The sequence below is a fragment of the Miscanthus floridulus genome, chromosome 8, assembly GCF_019320115.1.
Source record: "Miscanthus floridulus cultivar M001 chromosome 8, ASM1932011v1, whole genome shotgun sequence".
NCBI classification, from domain to species: domain Eukaryota; kingdom Viridiplantae; phylum Streptophyta; class Magnoliopsida; order Poales; family Poaceae; genus Miscanthus; species Miscanthus floridulus.
In genome coordinates, this window is record NC_089587.1 from 23,532,099 (window position 1) to 23,544,678 (window position 12,580).

The following is a 12,580-nucleotide window of genomic DNA, read 5'->3' on the forward strand; positions in this document are numbered from 1 at the left end:
TTGATGCATACTTCGGGTACCATCAAATCACGATGAAAGAGTCCGACCAGCCCGCGACGTCTTTCATCACCCCGTTCGGGTCATTCTGCTATGACACAATGTTGTTCAGTCTAAAAAACATGGGGGCTACGTATCAGCATTGTATGCTCAAGTGTTTTGGGGACCTCATCGGGCAAACCGTTGAGGCCTATGTGGACGATGTCGTGGTCAATTCCAAATGGGCTGGCCAGCTCATAGCCGACCTAGAGCAGACCTTCACGAAACTCCAAGCAAACGACATCAAACTCAACCCCGAGAAATGTATTTTTGAGGTCCCAAGGGATATGCTGCTGGGTTTTATCGTCTCCGAGCATGGCATCGAAGCCAACCTAGAGAAGATCTCGGCCATCATGAGGATGGGCCAAATTTAGAACATAAAGGGGGTACGGTGAGTTACAAGGTGCCTCGCCGCTCTCAGCTACTTTATCTCTCGCCTCGACGAACGAGGTCTCCCCCTCTATTGGCTTCTGAAGAAAGCCAACCATTTTGAGTGGATGCCCAGGGCCCAGGAGGTGCTTGATAAGGTCAAGCAGCTCCTGATGAAGGGCCCGATCCTGGTTCCCTCGACCGATGGGGAACTGCTCCTACTCTACATTGCGGCCACCACACAAGTGGTCAGCGCCACCCTGATGGTAGAGTGGGAAGAAGAGGGACACACCCTCAAAGTACAACATCCCATGTACTTTGTTAGCGAGTACTTGTCCGATTCTAAGACTCGCTACCCCCAAATCCAGAAACTCCTGTACAACGTCCTGATCACCAAGAGGAAGTTGCATCACTACTTTGAGTCACACCTGGTGATGGTCGTGATGTCCTTCCCTCTCAGCGAGGTGGTCCAAAACTGGGATGCCATAGGAAGAATCACGAAGTGGGCACTCAAGCTAATGGGTCAGGGCATTTCATATGCCCTTAGATGGCCATCAAGTCCCAAGGGCTGACCGATTTCATCGTAGAATGGACCAAGATACAAATGCCACCCGTAGTCATTGACCAAGAGCACTGGATGATGTACTTTGATGGATCACTGATGAAGAAAGGTGCCGGTGTGGGGCTGGTCTTTGTTTTGCCCCTCAGGGTATGCATGAGGTACATGGTTCGCATCCATTTCCCTACCTCCAACAATGTGGCTGAATATGAGGCACTCATCAATGGCCTACGCATCGCTGTTGAATTGGGCATCCGATGGCTTGATGTCCAGGGTGACTCCCAGCTGGTCATCGACCAAGTCATGAAGGAGTCAAACTACCACAATGCCAAGATAGCTGTGTATTACCAAGAAGTCCACTAGCTGGAGGATAAGTTTGATGGTCCTGAGCTCAATCACATTCTGAGGCGGATCAATGAAGCAGCTGACGCGCTGGCAAAGATGGAGTCCGATCAAGAACCGGTGTCGATGGGCATCTTTGCTAACAATCTGTACAAGCCCTTGGTACACTATGAGGAGCTAGAACAGACTAGTGATAAGCCGCCTACCCTAGGCTCAGGGGCTAACCGACCGTTGGCTCCTTCCGACCCTGAAGTCAAGGAGCTTGACAAAGATCTAGCGGTAGAGCCCGACCCTCTAGCCGACTGGAGGTCGCCTTACCTCGACTACCTCCTCCATGAGGCACTACCAACGGACAAAATGGAGGCTTGGTGGCTCACGCATCTCAACATGACCCATGGCCATGTTAGGCCATGCCCGAGGGTTCACATCGCCAATAGTAATGGGTGCATGGTCACTATGCTACCTACTCTCTGTATGGCCGCTGATAGACACATCGGTTCACCACATCGTCCATCGAGACAGGATGGGATGCCATGGCCAGCTGATGACGTTGGGGCATGGCATCAATGGTGAATAGGAGCCCAACGTGGATCCATCCCCATCACCATCTACAACATTGGCAGGACCCGCATGAAGGAGAAGAAGGACTCGGTGGCCCTGGGGGCCTTCTTCTCTCCCGCTTTTCTTCTTCTTTCTCTCTATAACCTACGCCTTCCCCTTCACCTATAAAAGGGGAAGCGGGACGCCCCAAGAAGAAACGAGGAGCACGTGGCTAAACAAACTCTTAACACTCTTCAACCCTTCCACTAGAGACTTGGGATCTGCTCCCTCTCTCGCCCGTTTATAACCCCTACTACAAACTAAGTGCCGGTAACATGAGGAGCAGCACACTGGATGTAGGGACATTCCGCCCGAACCAATATAAATCCTTTACTATGTGAAAAATAGTTTGTAGCAATGGGGATTTTTTAAGGGCGGCTGGCATTGGAGCAGCCCCTATAGTGGTGTGCTCGAGCTCCAGCACAGCAGCCGCCCCTACAATTGGCACAGTAAGAGCGGCTGGTAATATGAGCCGCCCCTACAAATGCGTTGATTTATATGGGTGGCTGGTATGTAGGGGTGGCTATTACCAACCACCCCTGCTATGTCCATTTGTAGGGGCGACTGAATCACCAGCCGCCCCTACAAATGCCAATTGTATATATAGCAGCCACCTTCTTCCACCTTGGGCCACTCTCTCCAACCCGAGCAAAAAAGGTTGGGAGGCCTTGCGCTCCTCCCAAAAATTGCTCTACTATGGGGGGGGAGGTTTTGATCTCAAATACTTTGGCGAAGAGGTTGTATAAGGTAAGAAAATGCTATTCCAAGCCTTTATTTGAAGTTTTAATGGTTGGTTAGTAATCGTAATTAGAGTTTTGCTTTTCTCTCTCTTCTACAGTGCTTGAGCTTTGTATGAAGCAAATTAGACTCTAGTTTTAAAGCTATTAGTGTAAATTAGTTAGATAAATGATATTACACCATTTATTAGTCGATCTTGCTTGATTTTAGTTGAGATTACACCCTAGTTTCATGTATGTTTCATGTACATGTAGATTTAGATCTAGATCTAGGGTTTTTTAAATTTTAATTTTGTAAATTTATGTTTCATAAAATTGGAATAGGGTTTGCATGAAAGGTAGTGGGTAAAATATTAATTGTTGTAAATTGTTGTCTTTGAAATTATTTATTTTAATTAATAAATATATATTTTTAATTGTTTATTGATAAATAGGCCATTAGTTAATTACCATCTACCATGGTGTGTGTTTGATATGCTTCATGTAATTTTATTTTATATTTATATTTATATTTATATATCTGAAGTATATAGAATTATTGTCAAGTAATTAATTATTAATTTGATTCCTTTATATATATATATATATCTGAATTAGTAGTCCTTTAATGTATTTTCTTTGATTGTTGTGTTTTAAAAGATGGAGTACATGAAGTCTTGGATGTATGGTTCGTTAAGGTTTAAGGCAAGTTTTCGTGAAGAGGTGGACAAATTTATTGAAGCCGTAGAGAAGCATGCAGCGATGTTGACAGAGAATAAGGATATAATTATTTATCGCTGCAAAGATTGCAAGAAGCTTATGGCATGGATAGATATGAGTATCATCAGAGAACATTTGATTGTGCGAGGATTTATTGAGGACTACACAGTATGGATTCATTATAGTGAAACAACGGTTGTTGGTAATGACGACGATGATGAAGAACATGCCGCCGAAACCCTAGAATATCTGTCCCAATACTCAGAAGAGCTTGATGAAATGGATCCTGAGTTTGGCAATGAATAAGGTGGTGATGCTGATGGTTGGGATGGTAACGACAAAGGTGGTGCCAATAATGATGGGAGCACGTGTTGGTGATGAAGATGATTTTGATAATTTGGAGGAAATGATTCAGGTCTTTGGACCAGAGATTTTACAAAAGAGCCCAAAATGTCTAAAAAATTTGGAAAGGGTGACAAAAGCATCGAAGGAGACTGTGTATGGTGTTGAAAAGGGTTGTCCGACACATTGGATATTGCTACGTTTTGTGCTTGAGCTAATTATCCTGAAGGCCAAGTACGGCTGGTCAGACTGTAGTTTCAATGATCTATTACGTCTCCTATCATGGGTGCTATCACAACCAAACTCAATTCCCACCAACACATACCAAGTGAAGAAGGTCATAAGTCCATTGACAATGGGGGTTGAAAAAAAATCCATACATACCCCAACCACTGTATCCCTTTTCGTGGCAAAACGTTAAAGTCATTGGATAAATGTCCCTGGTGTGGGGTCAGCCGATACAAGAACAATGACCTTTACAGTGGGGATGAAGCCTCCATAGGGAAAAAGAGGAATAAGAAGGGCACAAAAAAGGTGGTACAAGAATCTCAACCTCTAGAGGACACTCCATCAGGCAACGAGGCAAAGCAGAGAAGAATTCCTACCTTGGTAATGTGTTACCTGCTAGTGACCAACCACTTGAGACGTATCTTCCTAAACCCTAAAGAAGTCGCACTCATGACATGGTGGGATGATGAGTGCAAGGTGGATGATGATAAGATTGCACACCCGACTGATTGTAGTCAGTGGCAAAGGATCGATGAGAAGCACAAAGAATTCAACGATGACCCAAGGAATGTACGGTTTGGCTTGAGCACCGATGGAATGAATCCCTTTAATGAGAGGATGAGCGACCATAGCACTTGGCTAGTGATCTTGACCATGTACAATATCCCAACATGGTTGTGATAGAAGAGAAAGTACCTTCTCCTTACTATTCTTATTTCTAGCCCTAAACAACCAGGCATTGATATAGACGTGTTCCTCGAGCTTTTGATGCAAGAAATAGAGAGGCTATGGAGGCATGGGGAGCCGATGTACAATGCGTTCTAAAAGAAGGACTTCATATGTAGAGCAATAATATTTGTTATTACCAATGATTACCCCATGCTGTTTGCTTTATCTAGACAGATCAAAGGGAAGATGGGATGCTTAGTTTGCTTGATAAAGACAAGTCACAAGTACCACAACAAATTGTTTTTTTAGATTTTATGACAACACCCCAGAGATTGAACCCCCTCCAAAGAGACGTCATAACAGAATGGTGAAAAACATACACGTCATCTATGGAAAGAAGAATCTAGATGGGACAAACAAAGATAGAAGCACACCTCTTGTCGAAGGCATACTTTTCAAGAAACAATTGATCTTCTTTCAGTATCTGCCTTATTGGCCAGACTTGGAGGTCCCCAATGCCATTGATGCTATGCACGTATAGAAGAATGTCTTTGAGAGTCTCATTACTACCTTGATGGACACAGGCAAGTCAAAGGATGGTCTAAAATCATGGAAAGACTTGGTGCAGCTAAACATGATGCCACAACTTTACCCGGTACCTGAGGCTAATGGAAAATACACTCTACCCATGGCGTGCTTCAACCTAACACCAGAAGAGAAGAGGGCTATATGCACTTTCCTGAGGGGGGTCAAAGTCTCAACTGGGTTTTCAGCGAATGTGAAAAAGTTAGTGTCGATGAAGGACTTGTCAAATACACACTGCAAGGCTCATGACTGTCATGTGATGCTGATAGTGTTTCTATCTATTACAATCAGGGCTATAAAGCCAGAGTTCTTGACAATGGCCATCACCCGCATGTGCTACTTCTTTTCGAAGATATCATAGAAGACGATTGGCAAGAAAGGGCTGAGTGACCTACATGAATTTGTGGTGGAGACACAAAACCACCTAGAGATGTGTTTACCTCCTGCTTTTTTTTGATATAATGCCACATCTCATGATTCACATGGTTCATCAGATATAGACATTGGGCCCTTGCTACTTGCATGAAATGTGGTCCTACTAACGGTTCATGTTGGTTCTAAGCTAATACGTGCATAATTGAGCATACCCAGAGGGCACTATGATAGAGGATTATTGTACTGAAGAAGTCATTGAGTGCTGTCAAGAGTACCTACAAGTACAGAAAGAGATTGGTAAACCCAATTCTTGTCACAAGGGTAGGCTAGCTAGGAAGGGCACCAGTGGTAGAAAAGTGTTTATCGACCATGATTACAAAGAAGTGAGTCATGCGCATTACAGTGTCTTGCAGAGTACATAACTAATGCAACCATACATTGATGAACACTTGGCTATCATTATGGCGAAGAGAAATGGTCATTCTAATGATTGGGTCATGAAACACCACAAGCAACGACTAACTACATGGTTGAAGGACCAAAACATAACGCCTAGAGAAACCATAGACTCTATTGCTATTAGTAGGTTGGCGGAGGGGTCATCAAGACAAGTGGCATCTTAGAAAACTTATGACATCAATGGGTACACGTACTATACCCACGTAAAGGATAGTAAATATGTGAACCAAAACAGCAGTGTTCAAATAGAAGCTCTCGATGGAATCGGGCGAAAGATCCAATACTTTGGTATCATTGAAGAGATATGGGAACTTGACTATGGAAGGGATATAACGGTGACCCTATTTTGATGCCGCTGGATCAAACAACACCAACTAAATGAGATCAGATTGAGAGTCCTAGACCTTAAGAATCTAGGCTACCAAGATGACCCTTGGGTGCTCGCTTTACGTGTCGCACAAGTTTTCTATATGCCTGACCTACAAAGTAACCTCCCTCGAAGAAGAAGATAAAGCACGTAGTTGCCTCCGAGAAACAACACATTATCGGAGTTGATGGCGTGGACGATGTTGAATGTAACACCCTGGTGTTACATTGTAATGCTTTGCTAAAACATTTCACGAGCATCATAAGTATGTGCATGTGTGTATAGCATGAATTATAAATCAAAGTTTGGTTCTTGAAACAGTCATGCAAAACACGAGTCCGTGGTTATGTTTCATATAATACTATTTAGTATTCTGATCGAATGGTTGTCAAAATCCAAGTGCTATAGAACGTTTTGTGAATGACGATGATTAGCTAGTCGTGGGCAAGGATAGTTGGATAGTGGGTTCATAGGCCGAAATGGGGATTCGACGTGAAATCGTTTGGAGCGACATTGTTTCGCGAAGATTTACAACTAGGTCAACGAAGCCACCTTGGGCGATGGTTGTAGAGCGATCGGCTTAGGATGTGGTATGATATATTGGCTCCATTAGATAGCCCAACGTACCCTCTTGTGCATCGAATAGTTAGTTTGGCTTTTGGAGCATCATGTACAAGTTTTCTGCTTGCTTTAAAAAGCGTGCGCATCATTGGAGTTGACACTGGGCGCGGTCACCGCTGGCCTGGCATGCTACTGGCATTGCCAGCGCTCTATCGTGCCGGCCGCGTTCGTGCGCGCACCGCGTTCCACCGTCCCACCGGGCACACGCATGGCTCTAGCATTGCATGCCAGGTCCGTCTGCCTCTGCTACCAGCCTCGGCCACGCTGCTACCCTGCCATCGGCTAGGGATTCCGTGGCTGCTCATGCCGCCATGTCACAACACGAGCAGGCCCTGTGCTATGGCCTTGGATGCTTGCTGTCCTCATGAGCACGTGGGTCACCTCATCGGCTAACGCGCTGTGCCAGTACCCCGACCATGCACCGCCATGCCATGCCCTGCTCTGCATTGCCTTGGCCGAGAGCGTGCCGGGTCCATGCTACATGCCATCATCGCCACACCGCTACTGCTCCCTTTGACCCGCCTTGGTTGCACGCGCACGGATAGATCACCTGCCCCGCCGTTGCCTCGGCATCACAATCACGCTGTGTTCCTTGTCGGACGCTGCCCGCTTCGTTGCCAGGTCATTGCCTCATCGGCTTGCTACCGCGCCATGCTGACTGGCACATGGAGCCACGACCTGCTGCTCCCCCTTAGACATACATGCTGGTAATTGCGTTGACATCCACAGTAGGTCTGAGCCAAGCCACTCCATGGTCCCTTGTCTCCGCTGTCTCCTTGGCCGCCAGGATGATTCTTCTCAATTTGCCGTGATCATAGTAGTAGACTCCAATTCGGCTTAGGCTCAGCTTCGTTAGGTGTCTGGCCACGTCTCGTCCCCACCTTGTTGTGTATGCCATTGCATAGGGCCGCAATTTCGTAATCCTGCACCACCAGGTCCATAAGACCACACTGGCACTCCCCGACAGTAAGCCAACCACTCCGTGCACCGCATAGCAATTCAGTGCACCCATAGCTTTGCTGTACCCTCCTGAGCACCCCGCGTACCTTAGCCATAGCTTCACAGCAGGCCAGCCACCACCGCCATGGTCGTGCCATCGCCGGGCGCTGTCACCTCATCGGTGCGCACGCGGCCAGCACTACTTGGGCTTCCTCTGGCCAGACCACCACCGCAAGGGTCTTCGTGGGTGGTTACTCGAGCTCATTAGCTGTTTGGTTGTTCCATTATTGCTATGGCTTACGGGAATGCCTCTGCCATTGCAGGTCTAGGCTCACCGCCGGGGAGGGATTCTGGGACGATGCCCCTACTCGCCGAACCACTTTTAGACACCGTGTGCTACCTTGGAGGTACTCATCGGCCCCTTAGTTAGGTCTTGGGGACTCGGGTGTTGTCGGCGTGGTCGTCCTGTGTCCGCGCCGTCATGCTAGTGCGTGCCCTAGGGCCAGGGACTTAGTCGTGGTAAAGAAGTAGAAAAGGGAGGGTCCAGCTGTAAAATCCTAGACTGAGGAAATAGTGCCCTAGCACTCACAAAAATTATCTAGGACTTCGGGGGTGCCCATGCATAATTGCCGACGCGCGCAGGCTCTCCCCCATCACGGGCCGTTGGCCGTTTGGGCCGCGCCTCCGCGTGGGCCGCGCGGTGGCCTGCTGTCGCGCGCGGGCGGGATGGTGCGCTGGGCCGAGCCGCGCGATGTGGGCCGAAGTAGAGAATTCGGTTTTCTTATTTTTTCCAGAGGATAGAAATGCTTATTTATTTTTGTTATGAATCCAACTTCGATAAATCATAGTAAATTGCGTGGTTGTCCAAAAATAGTGAAACTAATTTTGTTAGGTTCGCAAAAATACCATCTATCTGTTAGTGTAGTTAGTTCACAGTTAGCTGTTATGATTATAGGCTCATAAATTCTAATTAGAAAACTTAGCATTATGTAGATTAATGTTTGTAGAAATTCTTGTGGCAAATTGGTAATAGTTTTAGCTTTAGAAATTTTACAGTATGTTCACTAGGATATTATGGGCTTGCGGTAAATTTTGTAGCCTTAGAACGAATTGTTAGATAGAGTGGCTATTACCTTTGCTTTACCGCATATAGTGTAAATTAGTGTTCGGATAGGAGCATTGGTAATTGCTTTAAGAATGGATGCCATGTTTAATATTTGTTGGTGGTGACAATACGTAGCTTAGCCTTTAGTGGGTAGATCTCACTTAGTAGTGTAATAGATGTACTTTTGAATTTAGAGTTGTTGTTGCCGTAGTGTTAATCATTGCATCATCATTTCATGTAGATCACGAATAGGTAGACTTCGTACCCATCTATGAGCCAGAGTACGACGAGGTGATCGAGGAGTACGAGGAGGAGCTCTTCGCATAGGAGGGAGCCTAGGAGCCCATTGGTACTGACCTTTCTGACCCGGCACCTGCCCAAGGTAAGCCCCGGTGCATAACCCATATTTTTAAATGATCACTGAATATATTTATATGATATGCATTTATGTTACAGGCATTTTATGGAAACTACATGCATAAGTATATCTACCCATGAGTCCTACTAGTTCAGGTCGAGTAGTTGATATGCTCAGGATGTCGGTAGCGTGAGTAACCTGCCGTTACTCGCAAATAGGTGATTAAACTATGATATCATGATGAAATAATGAAAAGGAAAATGGTGACCGGGCAGGGATATGGATTTGGTACTGGTGGGTGTGAGGGGTTGTGTCCTGTGGCCAACAGTGCATAGCCCGGTTACACTTTTTCTCTGTCTGTGTCGATTAAGGACCAGTCATTGCATATGACTCTAGGCAAGTCATAGATTATTGTCCCGAGCACATACTTGGGTATGGGCGCAGGAAAGGCTTGCTGCTCTCTTGTCACGGATCCAGCTCTTTCTGGACCGACTAATGGGAAGAGGAGGTGGTGGAGGTTCTTGCACCGCACTGAGTCTAGGACTCAGGGGCGGGGGCTTGGAGTCCAAGTTTGGACGGGGACCTAGACACTCGGGACAGGAGAGTGGTGGGTTAGTCCTGCTTGTGCCTGGGGTACAAGCGGGGCGTGTGTCTTCGGGGCACCTAGCTGGGTATATTGATTCATGAATCATCGGGCTATCCGGTATGGCTTGTCTGTGGTTTAGTATCGTAGTAAGAACTGGAAGTGAAAAAGGAGAAGGAACAACATCGATTGCTCAACTCTTGCTTGAAAGTAGAACATGTGCTTATATAGATTGACTAGATGAAAACTTAATACGGCTGATGATAATAATGTATCAATAAGGACTCACTATTAGTATTGCTTTTGCTAAAAGAGAACCAGCAACCATAAAGCCTAGCATATCCCTTGGAGTCAGAAAAGTATTCCTACTAGTCAGATAAGTCTTATGATTATATTATGTACTCAGGGTTTATTTACCCCTGTTGCAGGTGATGCTTGAGGAGTACCTTGTGTGGAGGATCCTTCTGGTGGGCTCAGACGAAATCCTCGTTATCTTATCGCTAGATGTTATCTTTTAATATTCTGCTATTTATCATTTCGTACTCTATATCTGTTATTGTGATAATGTACTTTCTAAGAAACTCTAATGTATGAAATTGACTTATGTTGTAACTCGTTCTTATTATTAGATCCTTGGGAAAAATGTGGATCTTTCGGGTTCTCTCTTGGGGTGTGCCCGACGAACACCATTCGCTGTAGTTGCTTTCGGGGTGCTTAGTGTCTGGTGGAAGACGGGCGCCTCCGTAAGTACGCTATTTCGGGCGGTTCTGCCATATTAAAGCTTATAATAACTACGATGAGATATTGTTATTCACAGACTTTCCTAAGAAGATCAGTGTTATTGAAAAGAACCTACCCAAAGACATATTGCCATGGGAATGAAAAGGTGTTAAGGGAAAAGTCGTTACAGCGGGCTAGCTAGTTGTTGAACGTGGAGTGTTAGTGTAAGTGTGTGTGTTTCTAAGACTTCATTTATGCATGCGTGTGAGACTATATATTTATGTATGTGTATGAGACTATATATTTATGTATGTATGTGAGACTACATTTATATATGTGTGTGAGACTATCCTTTGCAACATCTAGATGAACCTATTGCAACATCCACTCTATTACTACTAAAACAGTTGTAACACGTAAACACTTGAAACATGCACTTATTACTAATGCAACATGTTCGGACTATTATTGAAACACTTAAAACAAGCACTTAACACTTTATGAAATGAAGAAATGACCAAAATAAAAGTTGGAGATCTTGACGAGTTATACAACTTTTATATTCATCACCTTTATAGCTGAAATCATTTAGTGGTTAAAAATCAGGTTTGAAGTTGTTATTTTCTAAAATTCAAAATTTGAATTGTCTAAAATTAGTGACAAAGATAGATGACCAGACTAAAATGATAGAGCATGATTTTAGAAAATTTTAGAAAAAACCCATCACATTTGGAGTTAGTATAAGGAAGAAAAACAAGTTACAAGTTTCAGCCACAGATTAAAAAGAGAAATCACACTTGTTCATCATTGATCATCATGAACAGTTATGTTTTTTCTTTTTAATCTCTGGGTAAATTTGTAACTAGTGTTTGTCCCTCATACTAACTCCAAATGTGATAATTTTGTTCCTAAAATTTTCTAAAATCATGCCCTATCAAGTTACTGTGTTGATTTGGTCATTGTTTTCGTTTGACAAAGTTTAAGCAATTCAAATTTTCAAATTTAAAAAAATGACAAGTTCTAACAGGATGTTTGAAAGCTCTAGTTTGGTTTTGGTGAATTGATGAAACCCTAAGTGCTAACCTAGTTTATCAAGTGATCATGACATAGGTAGCACACTTCAAGTAGAAGAAGCTAATGAAGATCATAGCATGACAATGGTGATAGCATGGAGATGATCAAGGGCTTAAACTTGAAGAGAAGAAAGAGAAAAACAAAAAGCTCAAGGCAAAGGTATAAACCATAGGAGCTATTTTGTTTTGGTGATCAAGACACTTAGAGAGTGTGATCACATTTAGGTTTGATAGCCGTACTATTAAGAGGGGTGAAACTCGTATCGGAATGCGGTTATCAAAGTGCCACTAGATGCTCTAACTCATTGCATATGCATTTAGGGTCTAGTGGAGTGCTAACATCCTTGAAAATATTTGTGAATATATGCTAACACTTGTGCACAAGGTGTGTGCAGGGTTGAGATGGGTTTGGGTCCCTCTCTCCCTCCCGCCGAGCTTGCGAGGCGGGATTCGGCGCTTTTGAAAAAATGAAATGTCTATTTTCTATTGCGCCGGATGCAAAATTCTTGGTGATTGGCTCATTGGAGCAAGGGTGAAGAAGTTAGAAGTGAAAACGAGTTGGTCGCAAAGATGCCAGCGTCGGTCAGAACGCGTTTTGCCCAATGAAGGGGTATAACGGCTCTATTTGATGGGGGCTCTATTTATAGCCCCATGGCCGGCTCAAGGGACAGCTCTTGCACATTTTTCATTGACATAGCAACCTTGTGAGCCTAGCCAAAGGACTCCCACTCATCTACATCATTGATTCATCATCATAGTGAGATTGGGAGTGATCCAAGTGCATTGCTTGAGTGATTGCATCTAGAGGCACTTG